A 17,545-nucleotide genomic window follows, 5' to 3' on the forward strand; every position below is an offset into this window, starting at 1 on the left:
TTGCCGGCCGCGGAAACAGGAATCTTGATACGGATGATAAGGACTATGAGTTGATTTTGCCGACGCTTCCTACAGGACGTGTTGTTTTAAACACGGTGTTTTTGCACGGCGACGTGCGCAATAGGCCGTACAAAGTGGAAGATTTTCGCGATGCTCTCGCGAACGTTGGTGCGCTCCCCGATGCTGTGGTGTTGGGGGCGTACCAGATTAACCACGTTTGGGCTGTCACGCTCAGCAGCGCTGAAGCAACGAAGAAGCTGGCTGCGTTGAAACAAGTAGAAGTAAAGGGATGTCGCTGCATCATCATCGACCCAGAGGACCAACAGGTGAAGCTGCAGCTGCACTGGATGTTGCACGGTGTGGCCGACGACGACATCCGGACGGCCGAGGTGACCCGGGAGCGGTGGCGCGTCCAAGGCGTCAAAGAGAAGGGGTCAACAACGAGAACAGTTCTCCTGAAACTGAAACCCGGTATTAAGACCGATGACCTACCTCACCAGCTGCGAGTCGCCGGTGAGTTGGCCCTCGTTGTGGTGCCTGGGCGGCCTATGCAGTGCCTGCGCTGCCGTGGTAGCGGTCACGTTAGACGTGAATGCAAGGTGCCCCGGTGTTCGAAATGCAGGCGTTACGGCCACGTCGACAGTGAGTGTGTCCGTACATATGCGGTGGCCACGGGGCTCGCATCGAGGGAGGAGATAGCCGAAAACCAGATGGACGTATCAGAGGCGGAGGAAGCGGCGAAAGGAGTCGAGGAAGTAGGCAAGCCGGAAGCGGCGACTGTCTCTTCTGGGACTTCTAGCAGAAGCACAAACGTGTCAAGTGAGGCAGAGAGGCGACCTGAAGAAAATGACTCGGCAGCGGCCTGGGCTGATACTGAGGAGAAGGAAGATAGCTTTTTGGCAGCTACGGAACCCGTGATGATGGCCTCGACGAGCAGCGAGGAGCAACAGCAACAGTGCAATGTTCGTGCGGGCAATGTCACGGCCAAACGGCCTCACGCCCTGATTGGTGATGGAGTGGACAAAACAACAGCGTCAAGCGTTGAGGAGCCGCCTACGAAAACGGTCCAGACCCGGCGGTCCTCTCTCAGACCGAAGCTGAACTTTCGGGGGACAAGCGGGCCAGCGATAAGCCACCGCCGCTGCAAGACCATGCAGCCGCACCGGAGGGCTGCGGCGGAAACAAAGGCGTCTAGCCGGGTGCCAGACGCGAAAGGTGAGCGCAAATGCTCTCGGTCTCTTCACTCTATTTTAAAATGGATCCAACCCCTGCTCTGACATTCGGGTCGCTTAATGTTAGAGGGTTAGCAACGAAGAAAAAGCAGAGCCAGGTGTTGCGCCTTATAACGGACAGAGACATCGATTTTCTAGCCGTTCAAGAGACCAAAGTCGATGGAGAGGAAGAGACCGGGAGCATGGTGCAGCGCTCCACGTCGAAGTATTATGCCGTTGTGAGCCATGCAGTCGGAACTTCTGCCGGGTGCGTCCTTCTTGTAAAAAAGTTGCCTGGACTTAACGTGCAGACTTATGCTTCCGGAGAGACAGGGCGATACGTGATTTGTGACTTCGGTTTTGAGAATATAGAATGGCGGGTTATCTGTGTTTATGCACCTAATGAATTGGAGGATAGGTGTTCCTTTTTTGAGAGCCTGAAATATTACTGCACTAGTGAGAAACAGATAGTGCTCATGGGCGATTTCAATTGTGTTCTGGCGGCTCGCGATAAAAGCAGCACCCGAGCCTTCAGGGACAGAAGTACAGACTTATTGTCACGACTGATAGATGAATATGCATTAGATGATGTGGCGGAGTGTTTAGACGGTGAACGTAGTGTGCAATACACCCACTTTCAAGGTATTAGTCATGCTCGCCTCGACAGGATTTACATGTCACTGGACTTAATACCAAAGTGTCAAAAATACCGAGTTTTACCAGTGGCCTTTTCAGATCACTGTGCAGTGATATGCACTCTAGGCAAAAGGAAGCGAGCCAGTGGATTTTCATGGGAGCTGTGGAAATTAAATTGTAAACTGCTAAAAGACCAAATTTTCACTGATTATGTGACGGAAAAAATTACCAAAATAGTAAATGAGTGTCAAAACGAAATCGGGCTCCAGTGGGTACTAGCCAAAGAAGACTTTAAGATGATGGCCATTGAGCGGTCTACTTTGCTAAAGCACCAGGAAAGATTACAGGAAAAACAGCTGAGAGATATACTTGAAAAATTGTTGGCGCAGGAATGTAAAACGCCCGGCATAGGTAAAGGAAGATATTAAGAAAACAAAGCAAAAGCTTGAACTTTCGAGGAAGACCGATATCGAGGGGCGATAGTGAGGGCGAGAGCGGAAGAATTGGTTGCAGGGGAGACGCCCACTAAGCGGGCTTTAGGAATGGAAAAAGCGCACGCTCGTCGCAACGAAATTCAGGAGATCGAATGAGCGGGTGGGGTAGTGACCGATAGCGATCGCATCCATCATGCATTCTTTGATTACTATGAGGCGTTGTTCGCACAACATGAAGTTGACGTGCACAGATTTAAAGGCGAGTTTCTCGGCGCTATGCCTAGGCTCGATGAAGCCCGAAAGGAAAGCTTGGAGAGGCGAATTAGTGAAAAAGAAGTTGAACGAGCAATAGAGAACTTGAACCCGGGAAAGTCTCCTGGCACAGATGGGTTAAGTGCAGCTTTTTATAAAGCGTTTAAAACGGAATTAACCGCACTTTTGGTTGGTTGGTTTGGTTTGTGGGGTTTAACGTTCCAAAGCGACTCAGGCTATGAGAGACGCCGTAGTGGAGGACTCCGGTAATTTCGACCACCTGGGGTTCTTTAACGTGCACTGACATCGCACAGCACACGGGCGCCTTGCTTTTCGCCTCCATCGAAAAGCTGCCGCCGAGGCCGGGATTCGATCGCGCGTCCTTGGGAACAGTAGTCGAGCGCCGTAACCACTGCGCCACCCCGGCGGGTAAACCGCACATTTGACTTTGCTGTTTAATGATGCCTATGATCGTAAGGAGTTGCCCCCATCTTATGGTGCGGCCCATACCGTCCTCATCCCTAAAACAGATGATCCTATAAAACTCAGACAGGTTACTGCATATAGGCCGATCTCACTAACGAACGTCGATTATAAAATATTCATGAAAGTGTTGGAGGCGAGGCTTCAGAGCGTTATTAAAGAAATTGTTGGCCCTCATCTAACATGTGGCTTAAAGAACAGGTCTATTGCTTACAATATTCATAAGGCAAGGTGTGTGCTGCAGTGTAGCGACGTCACTGGGGTACCTGTGGCAATTCTCCAGCTAGATCTTGAAAAAGCGTTTGACTGTGTTGCTCATGAGATTTTGTTTTCTATCTTAGATCATATCAATGTAGGTTCTATTATTACTGAGGGTGTGGCCATGGCGTACTGACACGGCACTACAAAGTTAATTGTTAATAAATCGTTGGGGGCCCCCATTAACGTGGAACGTTCGGTGCGTCAGGGTTGCCCCCTCAGTCCACTCTTGTTTTGTATATATGTTGAAACTTTGTGCTTGCACATAATACAGAATAATGCTGTTCATGGTTTTCGGCTGCATGAAGCGGAAGTGAAAGTCCTAGCATATGCAGATGATGTAGCAATTTTCTGTGTCACAAAGGATAGCATTAGCAGTGCGGTAGAAGGTGTTAAAAGATTTAGTTTGGTCACGGGAAACAAGGTGAACTGGGGAAAGTGCGTGGGGTTCTGGCACGGAGAATGGCCGGATACTCCTCACACTTTTGCTAATGTGACCTGGTGTACGACCCCTGTAAAGTACCTTGGAGTCCCGTTGGAATTTTACAGAGATACTTAACAGCATTGGAAGGTGCAGGCACAAGAGACACAAGAAAAAGCAGAAAAGTGGAAAGGTACTCATTTATCCGTGTTTGCAAGAGCCACTGTGTGTAACCTGTTTTTTATTAGTAAACTGTGGTATGTGATGCAAGTGCTCCACTGCTCGCGAATTAACATACAAAAGGTACATCGAATTTTTGCGGTTTTTGTATGGGCCTCTAGCTGGGAAAGGTGCATGCGGACAAACTTGTTCAGACGGGTCAAAGACGGAGGCCTAGGGCTGGGACACTTATTTGTGAGGCAACTGGTAAACAGATTTCTGTTTTTCCGTGATGTTGAAGATCCTTTCCTGCGCACAGTGTGCCAAGTAAGGCTAGGGCGAGCCTTGCCAGAGTATGTAGTTGCAACAAAATGCATGACAGGAGGCATTTTTGGCTATTTCAGAGAGATAGTAACCAGCGTCAGATTCTTAACTACTCGGTTTTCAAAGGAATATTTGAGCAGCGCAACAAGGAAAACGTTGTACAGAGATGTGTGCGATGTTATCCTTCCGGTGCCGTTGTACAGGGCCTTGTACTGTGGAGGCCCCGGCGGTAATGTGTTGCAAAGGGTTAAAAAAAATGAATGTATCGCCGGAAGTCAAGAGTTTTTTTCTTTAAAGTGCACACTGGAACTTTACCCGTCAAATCTTTTTTGGAAGAAAAAGAGATGTTTCTACCGTGGGGACCAAACTGCTTAATCTGCAAGCAACCGGAGACCATAGACCATGTTTTTTTGCACTGTTGGGAAGGGGTTTATTTTTGGGACGTGCTACAGAGGACCATGAAGAAACAGCTCCCGTTGCATTCACACGGAATTAGGTACTTGCCCACAAAAAATGAGGGTGGGATCCCGTTCGATTTAGTCATGCTGGTGGGCCTCCACAGTATATGGCGCTCTCGTATGGCCGGGTACTACTGTGACCCCGAAGCGCGTCCAGCGCGTATATATTTTCGAGAGAGCATCTGCAAGTTTGTAGAAATACAGAAGATACGGAATCCTGTCCCTGAGTGGCTCTCAAGGCTAGAGCCTTTGACAACACTCAGAGAATTTTGTGACAAAGCCTGGTCCTCTCTTGGGCATTTCGCTTCTTGTATAACTGTGTACATATCTTGTTTTTTGTTTTTTGTCTTTGTTTTGTGAAAGCCGAGGACCGGCAATAAAGAAAAAAAAATCGCGCCGCCCGTGTAGTGGTATCATGCAAGATTCCCATTCTTGCGACCCCGGTTCGATTCCCGGGCGGCGCACGGATAATTGCCTTTCTGCACTCCTTTTAGTTTATAGCCTAATGTCAGTAGACACAGACGCTCTTCATTTTGCTCGGCTGCAAGCTTCACAGCACGATATCGCACTATTTGAGAAGAGCGTGAGCAGGAAAATATTCTGCGTCCTGGAGCCACCACCGCGCCGCTGGTGTAGTGGTATCATGCAAAATTCCCATTCTTGCGACCCGGGTTCGATTCCCGGGCGGCGCACGGATAAATGCCTTTCTGCCCTCCTTTTAGTTTAGAGCCTAATGTCAGTGGACTCAGACGCTCTTCATTTCGCTCGGCTGCAAGCTTCACAGCACGATATCGCACTATTTGAGAAGAGCGTGAGCAGGAAAATATTCTGCGTCCTGGAGCCATCATCGCGCCGCTGGTGTAGTGGTATCATGCAAGATTCCCATTCTTGCGACCCGGGTTCAATTCCCGGGCGGCGCACGGATAAATGCCTTTCTGCCCTCCTTTTAGTTTAGAGCCTAATGTCAGTGGACTCAGACGCTCTTCATTTTGCTCGGCTGCAAGCTTCACAGCACGATATCGCACTATTTGAGAAGAGCGTGAGCAGGAAAATATTCTGCGTCCTGGAGCCACCACCGCGCCGCTGGTGTAGTGGTATCATGCAAAATTCCCATTCTTGCGACCCGGGTTCGATTCCCGGGCGGCGCACGGATAAATGCCTTTCTGCCCTCCTTTTAGTTTAGAGCCTAATGTCAGTGGACTCAGACGCTCTTCATTTTGCTCGGCTGCAAGCTTCACAGCACGATATCGCACTATTTGAGAAGAGCGTGAGCAGGAAAATATTCTGCGTCCTGGAGCCATCATCGCGCCGCTGGTGTAGTGGTATCATGCAAGATTCCCATTCTTGCGACCCGGGTTCAATTCCCGGGCGGCGCACGGATAAATGCCTTTCTGCCCTCCTTTTAGTTTAGAGCCTAATGTCAGTGGACTCAGACGCTCTTCATTTTGCTCGGCTGCAAGCTTCACAGCACGATATCGCACTATTTGAGAAGAGCGTGAGCAGGAAAATATTCTGCGTCCTGGAGCCATCATCGCGCCGCTGGTGTAGTGGTATCATGCAAGATTCCCATTCTTGCGACCCGGGTTCAATTCCCGGGCGGCGCACGGATAAATGCCTTTCTGCCCTCCTTTTAGTTTAGAGCCTAATGTCAGTGGACTCAGACGCTCTTCATTTTGCTCGGCTGCAAGCTTCACAGCACGATATCGCACTATTTGAGAAGAGCGTGAGCAGGAAAATATTCTGCGTCCTGGAGCCATCATCGCGCCGCTGGTGTAGTGGTATCATGCAAGATTCCCATTCTTGCGACCCGGGTTCAATTCCCGGGCGGCGCACGGATAAATGCCTTTCTGCCCTCCTTTTAGTTTAGAGCCTAATGTCAGTGGACTCAGACGCTCTTCATTTTGCTCGGCTGCAAGCTTCACAGCACGATATCGCACTATTTGAGAAGAGCGTGAGCAGGAAAATATTCTGCGTCCTGGAGCCATCATCGCGCCGCTGGTGTAGTGGTATCATGCAAGATTCCCATTCTTGCGACCCGGGTTCGATTCCCGGGCGGCGCACGGATAAATGCCTTTCTGCCCTCCTTTTAGTTTAGAGCCTAATGTCAGTGGACTCAGACGCTCTTCATTTTGCTCGGCTGCAAGCTTCACAGCACGATATCGCACTATTTGAGAAGAGCGTGAGCAGGAAAATATTCTGCGTCCTGGAGCCATCATCGCGCCGCTGGTGTAGTGGTATCATGCAAGATTCCCATTCTTGCGACCCGGGTTCAATTCCCGGGCGGCGCACGGATAAATGCCTTTCTGCCCTCCTTTTAGTTTAGAGCCTAATGTCAGTGGACTCAGACGCTCTTCATTTTGCTCGGCTGCAAGCTTCACAGCACGATATCGCACTATTTGAGAAGAGCGTGAGCAGGAAAATATTCTGCGTCCTGGAGCCATCATCGCGCCGCTGGTGTAGTGGTATCATGCAAGATTCCCATTCTTGCGACCCGGGTTCAATTCCCGGGCGGCGCACGGATAAATGCCTTTCTGCCCTCCTTTTAGTTTAGAGCCTAATGTCAGTGGACTCAGACGCTCTTCATTTTGCTCGGCTGCAAGCTTCACAGCACGATATCGCACTATTTGAGAAGAGCGTGAGCAGGAAAATATTCTGCGTCCTGGAGCCACCACCGCGCCGCTGGTGTAGTGGTATCATGCAAGATTCCCATTCTTGCGACCCGGGTTCAATTCCCGGGCGGCGCACGGATAAATGCCTTTCTGCCCTCCTTTTAGTTTAGAGCCTAATGTCAGTGGACTCAGACGCTCTTCATTTTGCTCGGCTGCAAGCTTCACAGCACGATATCGCACTATTTGAGAAGAGCGTGAGCAGGAAAATATTCTGCGTCCTGGAGCCATCATCGCGCCGCTGGTGTAGTGGTATCCTGCAAGATTCCCATTCTTGCGACCCGGGTTCAATTCCCGGGCGGCGCACGGATAAATGCCTTTCTGCCCTCCTTTTAGTTTAGAGCCTAATGTCAGTGGACTCAGACGCTCTTCATTTTGCTCGGCTGCAAGCTTCACAGCACGATATCACACTATTTGAGAAGAGCGTGAGCAGGAAAATATTCTGCGTCCTGGAGCCACCACCGCGCCGCTGGTGTAGTGGTATCATGCAAAATTCCCATTCTTGCGACCCGGGTTCGATTCCCGGGCGGCGCACGGATAAATGCCTTTCTGCCCTCCTTTTAGTTTATAGCCTAATGTCAGTGGACACAGACGCTCTTCATTTTGCTCGGCTGCAAGCTTCACAGCACGATATCGCACTATTTGAGAAGAGCGTGAGCAGTAAAATATTCTGCGTCCTGGAGACATCATCGCGCCGCTTGTGTGGATTCCACTTCCGGCCACCACTGTGAAAGGACGTGTCATCATATGCTCTTTCAGAGCGGTGTTAGTGGCTCAGCCGAGCCGCGGAAACAGGTTTGCTGCTGATGATAACGACACAGGCTATGAAGTTATGCTGCCCCACCTCCCAACAGGTCGTATTGTTTTTAATACTGTATTTTTGAACGGCGACGTTCGAGCGCGGCCGTATAGGGTCGAGGACTACAGGGATGCCCTGGCCCGTTTGGATTTGCTTCCCGAGGTTGTGGCCTTGGGAGCATTTCAAATGAATCATGTGTGGGCAGTCACGTTTAAGAACACGGAAGCAGTTAAGAAAGTGCTTGCTGCCGGGAGCATGACTGTGAAGGAGCACCGGTGTCTTGTGATTGACCCCAACAGGCAAGAGATTCGCATTAAAGTGCACTGGGTCCTTCACAACGTGACTGATGAAGAAGTGCGTGCGGCCTTCCTTCCGTACGGCGAGGTGACCGAGCTGTCGAAGGAGCGCTGGCCTGTGCACGGCGTCACAGAAAAAGGGTCAACAACCCGTGTGCTAAGTCTGAAGCTGAAATCCAACGTAACAGCTAAAGACATACCTCACCAACTGCGAATAGCCGGTGAACCTGCACTATTGGTTGTAGCTGGGAGACCCCCGCTCTGCCTCCGCTGCCAAGGGAAAGGCCATATTCGCCGCGACTGCCGGGTACCGCGGTGCTCGCGCTTTCGCCGGTTTGGTCACGATGAAAGTGAATGTGTACCTACGTACGCAAGCAAGACCGGGCCAGGAAGGAACATCGATGTGATTGAACGCGTTATGGACGAGGGGGAGGCTGAGGAAGCATCAAGGGCAGCTGGAGGCAAAGCAGCAACCGTCGAGAAGAGCACGCAGCCTTCAAGTGTTGGGCCTAGCGGCATAAGTCTGGCCGAGGCACCTCCAGTACCGCAACACGTCTCCGAGGAAAAGACGAGCCAAGAAAAGCAGCCGCCTACTCTCAAAACCCCTGCTAGCACACTTGACGAACCTCACGTCGAACACCACCATAAAGATGTCTCATTGGAATAAGCTGCTGCCACTGCCACAAAACGCGCTTACCTCGAAACTGTGAAAGATGACCGACAAACTAATGGAGCACCCGCGGAGGAGCCGCCCACCAAGGCGGTAATGACGCGATGGTCGCCCTAAAGGCCAAGACCAAATATTCCACCAGACATACGACCTGCGGTAGAGGCGCCTGAATAGCGCTCCTACAGCTGTAATGCGCTGCCGTCGGTTTCCGGATTAGCGTGCCATATGGTGGAGACGATATACCATAGAAGGGAACTGTGAGCTTGACCGTCAAACTTTGGCCATGGAATGTGAAAGTGCGTGTGATCGCTGCGAGGCGGTGCGCTTTGTTGAGCTCCAACACGCGGAACCCCCTCCAGCGCCACGGTACCCTGAGGTGAGCACTGCGCGAGCAGTGGGTGCCTTTAAAAATGAACAAAAGATTCAACTGCCACTACGCGTAGCCACGCTGAACGTGCGTGGACTGGCGGCGAGGAAGCGCCAGTGTCAGGTCAACCGCCTCTTTTTAGAAAATGAATTGGATATAATCGCATTACAAGAAACTAAGATTGAGAGCGAGGAACACACAGATCGCATGGTTGAAATTTTTCGGTCCCGATATAATGTCTGCGTATGTCACGCGGTTGGAAAGTCCGGAGGTTGCGCGTTATTTTTGAGAAATAATCTTGGAATTGGGAATGAAACCATTGTCACATCCGAAGAGGGTCGGTTACTGGTTGTCGATTTCACCCTTTCTAGATGCTCTTGGAGAGTGATTTGTGTGTATGCCCCTAACAATTACAAGGAACGTGTTAGTTTTTTTGAAAAGGTCAAAGTGTTTTTGAACTGCGAGAGAAGCGTCGTTTTGATGGGTGATTTTAACTGTGTTTGCATGCCAGAGCATCGAGTGCCGATCACCCCTGTGCGTGATCAGAGTGCGCAGTATCTCGATGCAATAATTCAAGAACACGACATGGAAGATTTGGGCTGGGTGTTGTCTCAAGGCTCGCAGCCATGTTTTACGCACTTCCAACGCGGTAGCAATGCAAGACTAGATAGAGTATACGCAAGCATAGGATTTGTGACAATGTGTTCCAGCCATGAAGTGAAACATGTTTCTTTCAGCGATCACAGCCTTGTTATTGTAAGCTTTGGGGATAAACATAGTAGAACTCGTTTCAACTGGAAACTTTGGAAATTTAATGTTAAATTGCTGGAGGATGAAACCTTCGTTAAACAAATTATAGACTTAACCAAAATGCATTGCGTCAAATCAGCAAGCTGCGCAGATAAGTGGGAAAATTTTAAGAACACAGTCAAGATGAAAGCGATAGAACGATGAACCATCCTTCATCAAAGTGAAAAGAAACGAATCAAAGAATTGGAGTGCAAATTAAACTTTTTGACAAGTATGGAAACAGTAGTGCCCGGTTTGTACATAAAAGAAATCAGAGAAGACAAAAGCCAGCTAGAAGCACTGGAGGCAGATAAGTACCGAGCGGCTGTGATAAGGGCGCGCGCCGAAACGTTGTGGGCTGGTGAAGTGCCGAATAAGCGTGCATTGTGTGATGAAAGAAGATATGCAGCACAAAATGAAATTCAACAGATCCGCTACCGCAACAGAATAACGACCGACCGCGAAGAAATCGAGCGAGCGTTTGTTGAGCATTACAAAGGACTGATAGGGAATGACAGAAGCGCAAAGGGCAGTCTATGGGACGAATTTTTGCACCTGATGCCTCGAATAAACGAAGAGAAACGTGCGCGCTTAGAATAGCCTATTAGCTTAGAGGAAGTTCAGAAGGCTATTGATGACCTGCCACTTTGGAAAACACCAGGACCTGATGGGTTAGGCGCTGCTTTCTATAAAACATTCAGAGAAGAAGTCAGCCCGCTGCTATACGATATGATTGCAGAAGCATACAATGTAAAACAGATGCCACCTTCCTTCTCTACTGCCCAGATTGTGCTTATCCCCAAAACATGTGACCGAGAAAAAATGCTGTCTGTGGGGGCTTATCGCCCGATAACCCTCACAAATGTCGACTATAAGATCTATATGAAGATTGTTGGCAAAAGTTTACAGAGTGTCATCACGGATCTAGTTGGACCGCACCAAGCGTGCGGAGTGAAAGGGCGTACCATCTGCACAGATGTGCACATCGCTCGAAGTATCCTTGAGTGCTGTGATGTCTTCGGTGGCCGAGTTGCAATGGTACACCTAGACCTGTCGAAGGCGTTTGATCGCGTGGCGCACGATGTCCTGCACTCAGTTTTGGAACATGTAAATGTGGGCAGCATAATACAAGACGGGCTTAAAATGGTTTACAGCAGCTGTACAGTTCAAATAATTGTCAATAAGAACCTGTGTGAACCCATCCCTCTGCGGTCCTCCGTACGGCAGGGATGCCCGCTTTCACCATTGCTTTTTGCACTGTACCTTGAACTCTTCTGTTTAAGTCTTATTAACAACGACCGAATAAATGGCTTCAGGTTTCAGTCGTCTAATGTTAAAATTCTTGCGTATGCGGAACACATTGCTGTATTCTGCAGTGACCGCGAGAGTGTACAAGAAAGTGTTGACGTCGCCAAGCGATTTTGCCAGCAAACTGGGGCTGAGATCAATTAGGAAAAGAGTGTGGGCTTTTGGCACGGAAGCTGAGGAATTACACCACCGTTGTTCGCGAATCTGCAGTGGACAAACATGCCGTCGAACTACTTGGGTGTACCTCTGTGTGTGTGTGTGTGTGTGTGTGTGTGTGTGTGTGTGTGTGTGTGTGTGTGTGTGTGTGTGTGTGTGTGTGTGTGTGTGTGTGTGTGTGTGTGTGTGTGTGTGTGTGTGTGTGTGTGTGTGTGTGTGTGTGTGTGTGTGTGTGTGTGTGTGTGTGTGTGTGTGTGTGTGTGTGTGTGTGTGTGTGTGTGTGTGTGTGTGTGTGTGTGTGTGTGTGTGTGTGTGTGTGTGTGTGTGTGTGTGTGTGTGTGTGTGTGTGTGTGTGTGTGTAAAACCTTTATTCGGAGGAAGCTTGAGGTAGCCGGAGCAACCTCACGCAAACACTAGGTGGGCTCCTCATTACAGGAGCCCATTGGTGACCGCTGCGGCTCGGGCTCGGTGAACCAGGGCCTTCTGGCTTGCCAGATCGGAGCAGCCGAGCAGGGCTGCCTTCCAGTCCTCCCGGGGGGGTTGGGTTTGGGGGTGAGGTTCGGGGTTGACTGACATGCCCACACCATATGGAAGATGTCCGAAGACTTCTCCGCACAGTGCGGGCACTTTCCTGTACAGGCAGGATCAAAGTGTTTTAAAACTGCCGGGCACAGCAGCGTTTTGGTGTAAAGGCGGAGGAGTGTGCGTTCCTCCACCTTTGTAAGACCCTTACAAGGCTTAGGATAAATTGCATGGCCGAATTGAAATAATTCAATAGTTTCTCGAAATGTGAGAGCCGGATTGGGTTCGAGATCCGTATCATAAGGGTCTGAAGGCGTTGCCCGGAGAATGAGCGCGCGGGCGGCGGCGTAGGCCGTTTCATTGCCTTCGAGGCCCATGTGAGCTGGAGCCCATACAATCGTTCGAGACGCGGGGGCCCCGAGGTAGTCACTGTTTTGAAGGATGCGGTGCGCAAAGAGAGGAATGTACCCCTGTTTAATATTTCTGCAGGCCCCTCTCGAGTCGGTGATGATGACTCGTGAGTCCTTGTCTGCGGCGGCTAACGCGATGGCAACTTCTTCCGCATGTGTTATGTCTTGAGCTCGGAACATTAGGCCATTCACCGTGATTTTTTGATGGACGACTGCGGCTGTGTACCACCCCCCATGGTGAGGGCCGGAGGCGTCCACGTAGAAAATTCCGTGTTTGTTCCCATAGTGACGGGCCAGTGCCTCCGCCTGCGCAAGGCGCCTGCCACTGTGGTCGTCACGTGTCATGTTGGCCGGAAGAGGGCGTACGTGCAGGGCGTATCTCCAGATTTCAGGAATGCGTACGCGCTCTTCCGTAAATGTTGGGTGGTGGATGTGTAGTCGGGCTAATAGGCGGCGTCCCGACGGCGTTTTTGAAAGTCTTGTGTATTGATTAGTCAAGTGCGCCTCTCGGAGCTCCGCGAATGTGTTTATCATCCCCAGACTCATAAGACGCTGGTTGGATGTGTTGATCGGGAGATCGAGGGCAAGCTTGTACATCTTTCTGAGAATCACTTCGAGAGCGTTCTCATCAAATCTGCGCAGGTGGAGGTAAGGAGTCGAGTAGAGTAGTCGACTGGTCACGAATGCATGCGCCAGCCGCAAAACGTCTGTGCACCGTAACCCCCCGCGTTTGTTGGAAACCCGGCGCACCATCCGGCCGACCTGGTCCCCCACCTTGCGCAGTTTTGCTAGTGTTGTATCAGCCCGTCGATGTTTGTGGATAAGGAGACCAAGTACTCTAATCTCATCGTGTTCGGGTATTGGACCGCTGGCCAGGGATAGTTCCATTTTTGTGGTGCACTTAAGCGACGGACGAATGTGCACAAATTCGGATTTGGACGGTGAGCATTGAAGGCCGCAGCGGCGGGCGTAAGCGTCTACGATCTGCGCCGCTTGCTGCAGGTTAGCCTCAATGTCTCCAACCGATCCGTGTTTGGCCCAGATGGTTATGTCGTCGGCGTACAGCGCGTGCTGGATGCCTTCGACCGTCGCCAACTGAGCCGGGAGTTTCATCATGGCCAGATTGAAAAGTAATGGCGAGAGGACCGCGCCCTGTGGGGTGCCTCTCGTTCCCAGTTTATATGGGCCGTGTTCTTCGTCTTGTATTCGGATGAAAGATAGCCGATCTGAGAGAACTTGCTTGATGTACTAAAATGTGTTATGTCCACAGTTCGTCTGGGAGAGATGTTGCAGTATGATTTCGTGTGTGACATTGTCGAAAGCCCCCTTCAAGTCAAGGGCGAGTACTGCCTTATCGTTGAAGGGATATTCGACAGGGTTGAGAATTTCTCGGTCGAGTTGAAGCAGAGCATCCTGAGTGGACCTTTGCGGGCGGAAACCGAACATAGTGTCTGCGAATGTATTTTTATTTTCCAGAAACCCAGACAGCCTGTCCCGCACCATGGTCTCCATCAGCTTTCCTGCACAAGACGTGAGGGAGATGGGGCGGAGGTTGTCTGTGTTTATGGCTTTGCCGGCTTTCGGAATGAAAGTTACCAGGGCGGTCTTCCATTCAACTAGTAGAGGTGCCTCACCAATGTTTAGGCAACAGCGCAAAAGGACAGAGACAAGTGGAAGGAGGTACACAACGACGACGCTGAACTTACAACTGGCTTTATTAGGAAAAACACAGATCAATATATACTCTACTCAATCAGCGCACATGCGCAATGTCAAAAACATGCGTCAAACCCAGACGTACTTATCAGGATAAAATCAATTTAAATCAAACATGCGTGGGCAATGAGCCTTTTAACCTTTGTGAAGTAGGCTCATTTCTCTGGCTGACAAAGACACGGATGGTGTGCTGACACACCCGTCTGTTTTTCTGATGATATGGAAAGCCTCAGCCAGCTCTCTTGTGCGCCGGTCATTATGCGCAAACAACGCTTCTGTATCTACAAAAAATGGAACACATTTACATGAAAAGCAATGTTTGGCTAGGTTTGTGGCTTGTTTGTCTAATGCATTACAATGCTCCATGAGCCTAACGTTGATACATCGGCCAGTTTGGCCGATGTACGTTCGGCCACATGAGAGCGGTATTTGGTACACAACACCCTTTTTACACGGAACGTATTTACTCCAATGATTAATATTACACTTATGTCTATTGCGTCCTTCACTCTTCCTTTGAATGGCAGCCCCCAATTTTTCTAGCTTGTTAGGGGCTGAGAATACCACATCCACTCCGTGCTTAGCTCCCACTTTCTTTAACCTGTGTGACAAGGCATGCACATATGGCCTTACCGCCACCTTCTTGCGTTCTCTAGGAACCTTTTGCAGCTCCGAACCGCGTTCTGAATATTTTAACTTTCGGATAACTTTGTCTGCACAAGATACTAGAACGGCGTCAGGGTACCCCGCATCCTTACACCTCTTAATCTGAGTGGGATACTAGTGCTCATTTGATGAGGGCAAGACTTTTGAACTGCCATCCTTAAACAACTATTAACTATAGCGGTTTTCACAAGCTTAGAGTGAAAGGATTTATAATTCAGCAAGGGCTTCTCACTTCTGGGAGAATACTGCCAACAGATATGATCCGGCTGAAACGTCAATTTTAAATCCAGAAACGTTCTAGTATCTTGTGCAGACAAAGTTATCCGAAAGTTAAAATATTCAGAACGCGGTTCGGAGCTGCAAAAGGTTCCTAGAGAACGCAAGAAGGTGGCGGTAATGCCATATGTGCATGCCTTGTCACACAGGTTAAAGAAAGTGGGAGCCAAGCACGGAGTGGATGTGGTATTCTCAGCCCCTAACAAGCTAGAAAAATTGGGGGCTGCCATTCAAAGGAAGAGTGAAGGACGCAATAGACATAAGTGTAATATTAATCATTGGAGTAAATACGTTCCGTGAAAAAAGGGTGTTGTGTACCAAATACCGCTCTCATGTGGCCGAACGTACATCGGCCAAACTGGCCGATGTATCAACGTTAGGCTCATGGAGCATTGTAATGCATTAGACAAACAAGCCACAAACCTAGCCAAACATTGCTTTTCATGTAAATGTGTTCCATTTTTTGTAGATACAGAAGCGTTGTTTGCGCATAATGACCGGCGCACAAGAGAGCTGGCTGAGGCTTTCCATATCATCAGAAAAACAGACGGGTGTGTCAGCACACCATCCGTGTCTTTGTCAGCCAGAGAAATGAGCCTACTTCACAAAGGTTAAAAGGCTCATTGCCCACGCATGTTTGATTTAAATTGATTTTATCCTGATAAGTACGTCTGGGTTTGACGCATGTTTTTGACATTGCGCATGTGCGCTGATTGAGTAGAGTATATATGATCTGTGTTTTTCCTAATAAAGCCAGTTGTAAGTTCAGCGTCGTCGTTGTGAACCTCCTTCCACTTGTCTCTGTCCTTTTGCGCTGTTGCCTAAACATGGATGATCACCAACTAGCCCAAACCTCCGTTCTGCTACAGTGCCTCACCAAGCCAGATCGAGTTGATGAAAGCGAGGAGGGTTTCGTAGGCGGGGTCGGGAAGATTGGCAAGCAGTTTCACAGTTATCTTGTCCCGGCCCGGTGCCGTTCCTCGTTTCATTTTAGCCAGGGCCGCCTTCAGATTATGCAACTGGAACGGTTGATCCAGATCCACGTTCTCTAAACCTGCATACGAGTACGCGGGTCCTCCGGGATCCTGCTTAGTGCAAAGATACTGGTCGCGCAGTTTGCATGCTAATTTTGATGTATTTCGATCGAAGCTATGAATAGCTCGTTGGAGATGTTTTTGTGTCTCGGCGCGGGTTTGAGTCGGGTCAATTAGGGCACGGAAAAGGCGCCACGTGCTCCGGCTCGACATTTGTCTGGCCGCCGTGTTGCAGCGGTCTACCCAGTTTGAGTCGGCGAGTTGGGCCGCGTACTCTGCCGCTCGCTGAGTGAGCTCGGCGATACGAATTTTGAGCTTTCTGTTATGTTTTTGGCGGCGCCATCTGCGGACGAGGCTGTGCCGCGCTTCCCAAAGGTGCAGAAGGTGGTTGTCCACCTCTGCACCTCCGAGAGCTGAATTTGTGTTTCCACCGAACGAAGATGTGTAACCAATCCTTGTGCCCACGCGTGGTATCCTTGTTCGTGGATAGAGGCCGAATTGATGTAGCTTTGCCGAAACTTATTCCAGTCGGGTAGCCGAGCTTGTGCGTGGGGTCTTGCCAATGGTTTAGTTCTTACAGTGGTATTGATAAGGCAGTGGTCACTACCGAGGGTTTCCTCGGTGTTGATCCATTCTGCGTGTACAATGTTTTTGGTAAAGGTGAGATCCGGGCATGTATCCCGGGTCACTGAATTACCCATCCGCGTTGGATATGCTGGGTCAGTGTGAAGAGTCAGGCCCAGCGTGGACGCGAGCTCCGCTAGCTTGCGTCCCAGCTTCTCTCGAGCACTATAACAAGAGCGCAGATTACTGGAACGAGGCAAAGTCAAAAGTGAGCGAGAAAGCAAGGGCATGGCAAGGACGAGACTTGTCGATGTTTGCGAGAGCAACAGTATGCAACATTTTTTTAATTGCCAAAGTGTGGTATGTTTTGCAGTTTCTGTCTATGTCGCGTGTAAATGTGCAAAAAATGCATAGGGTGTTTGCTGTGTTTATTTGGAACTCAAGTTGGGAGAGGGTCAGAAGAACCAATTTGTTTCGAACAGTTCAAGATGGTGGTCTGGGTCTCGCGCATTTGTTTGTTCGCCAGATTGTGTCCCGTTTTATGTTTATGAGGGATCAGAAGGACCCCTTCCTGCGCTCAGTCATGCAGGTGCGTCTGAGCAGGGCTCTTCCTGATTTTATAGTGTCCACTGTGAGATTGTCAACTTGTGGCGCTAGAGGTTATTTGAAA

The 17,545-nt window shown here is 49.8% G+C and overlaps 12 non-coding genes across 12 annotated transcripts; all 12 read left to right on the forward strand.

The window, feature by feature from the left end:
* The first annotated feature begins 5,257 nt into the window (after positions 1–5,257).
* On the forward strand, positions 5,258–5,328 carry TRNAG-CCC (transfer RNA glycine (anticodon CCC)). Its single transcript has one exon. It is a non-coding gene; the product is annotated as a tRNA-Gly (tRNA).
* A 157-nt stretch (positions 5,329–5,485) lies between these two features.
* Positions 5,486–5,556, forward strand: TRNAG-CCC (transfer RNA glycine (anticodon CCC)). Its single transcript has one exon. It is a non-coding gene; the product is annotated as a tRNA-Gly (tRNA).
* Positions 5,557–5,713: 157 nt separating this feature from the next.
* Positions 5,714–5,784, forward strand: TRNAG-CCC (transfer RNA glycine (anticodon CCC)). Its single transcript has one exon. It is a non-coding gene; the product is annotated as a tRNA-Gly (tRNA).
* A 157-nt stretch (positions 5,785–5,941) lies between these two features.
* Positions 5,942–6,012, forward strand: TRNAG-CCC (transfer RNA glycine (anticodon CCC)). Its single transcript has one exon. It is a non-coding gene; the product is annotated as a tRNA-Gly (tRNA).
* A 157-nt stretch (positions 6,013–6,169) lies between these two features.
* TRNAG-CCC (transfer RNA glycine (anticodon CCC)) lies at positions 6,170–6,240 on the forward strand. The gene has a single exon. It is a non-coding gene; the product is annotated as a tRNA-Gly (tRNA).
* Positions 6,241–6,397: 157 nt separating this feature from the next.
* On the forward strand, positions 6,398–6,468 carry TRNAG-CCC (transfer RNA glycine (anticodon CCC)). The gene has a single exon. It is a non-coding gene; the product is annotated as a tRNA-Gly (tRNA).
* A 157-nt stretch (positions 6,469–6,625) lies between these two features.
* Positions 6,626–6,696, forward strand: TRNAG-CCC (transfer RNA glycine (anticodon CCC)). The gene has a single exon. It is a non-coding gene; the product is annotated as a tRNA-Gly (tRNA).
* Positions 6,697–6,853: 157 nt separating this feature from the next.
* On the forward strand, positions 6,854–6,924 carry TRNAG-CCC (transfer RNA glycine (anticodon CCC)). Its single transcript has one exon. It is a non-coding gene; the product is annotated as a tRNA-Gly (tRNA).
* Positions 6,925–7,081: 157 nt separating this feature from the next.
* Positions 7,082–7,152, forward strand: TRNAG-CCC (transfer RNA glycine (anticodon CCC)). Its single transcript has one exon. It is a non-coding gene; the product is annotated as a tRNA-Gly (tRNA).
* Positions 7,153–7,309: 157 nt separating this feature from the next.
* Positions 7,310–7,380, forward strand: TRNAG-CCC (transfer RNA glycine (anticodon CCC)). The gene has a single exon. It is a non-coding gene; the product is annotated as a tRNA-Gly (tRNA).
* A 157-nt stretch (positions 7,381–7,537) lies between these two features.
* Positions 7,538–7,608, forward strand: TRNAG-CCC (transfer RNA glycine (anticodon CCC)). Its single transcript has one exon. It is a non-coding gene; the product is annotated as a tRNA-Gly (tRNA).
* Positions 7,609–7,765: 157 nt separating this feature from the next.
* Positions 7,766–7,836, forward strand: TRNAG-CCC (transfer RNA glycine (anticodon CCC)). Its single transcript has one exon. It is a non-coding gene; the product is annotated as a tRNA-Gly (tRNA).
* The last annotated feature ends 9,709 nt before the right edge of the window (positions 7,837–17,545 follow it).

This window comes from Amblyomma maculatum, chromosome 6 (assembly GCF_055883805.1).
Source record: "Amblyomma maculatum isolate TAMU_Amacu chromosome 6, ASM5588380v1, whole genome shotgun sequence".
In the NCBI taxonomy this organism is placed as follows: Eukaryota; Metazoa; Arthropoda; class Arachnida; order Ixodida; family Ixodidae; genus Amblyomma; species Amblyomma maculatum.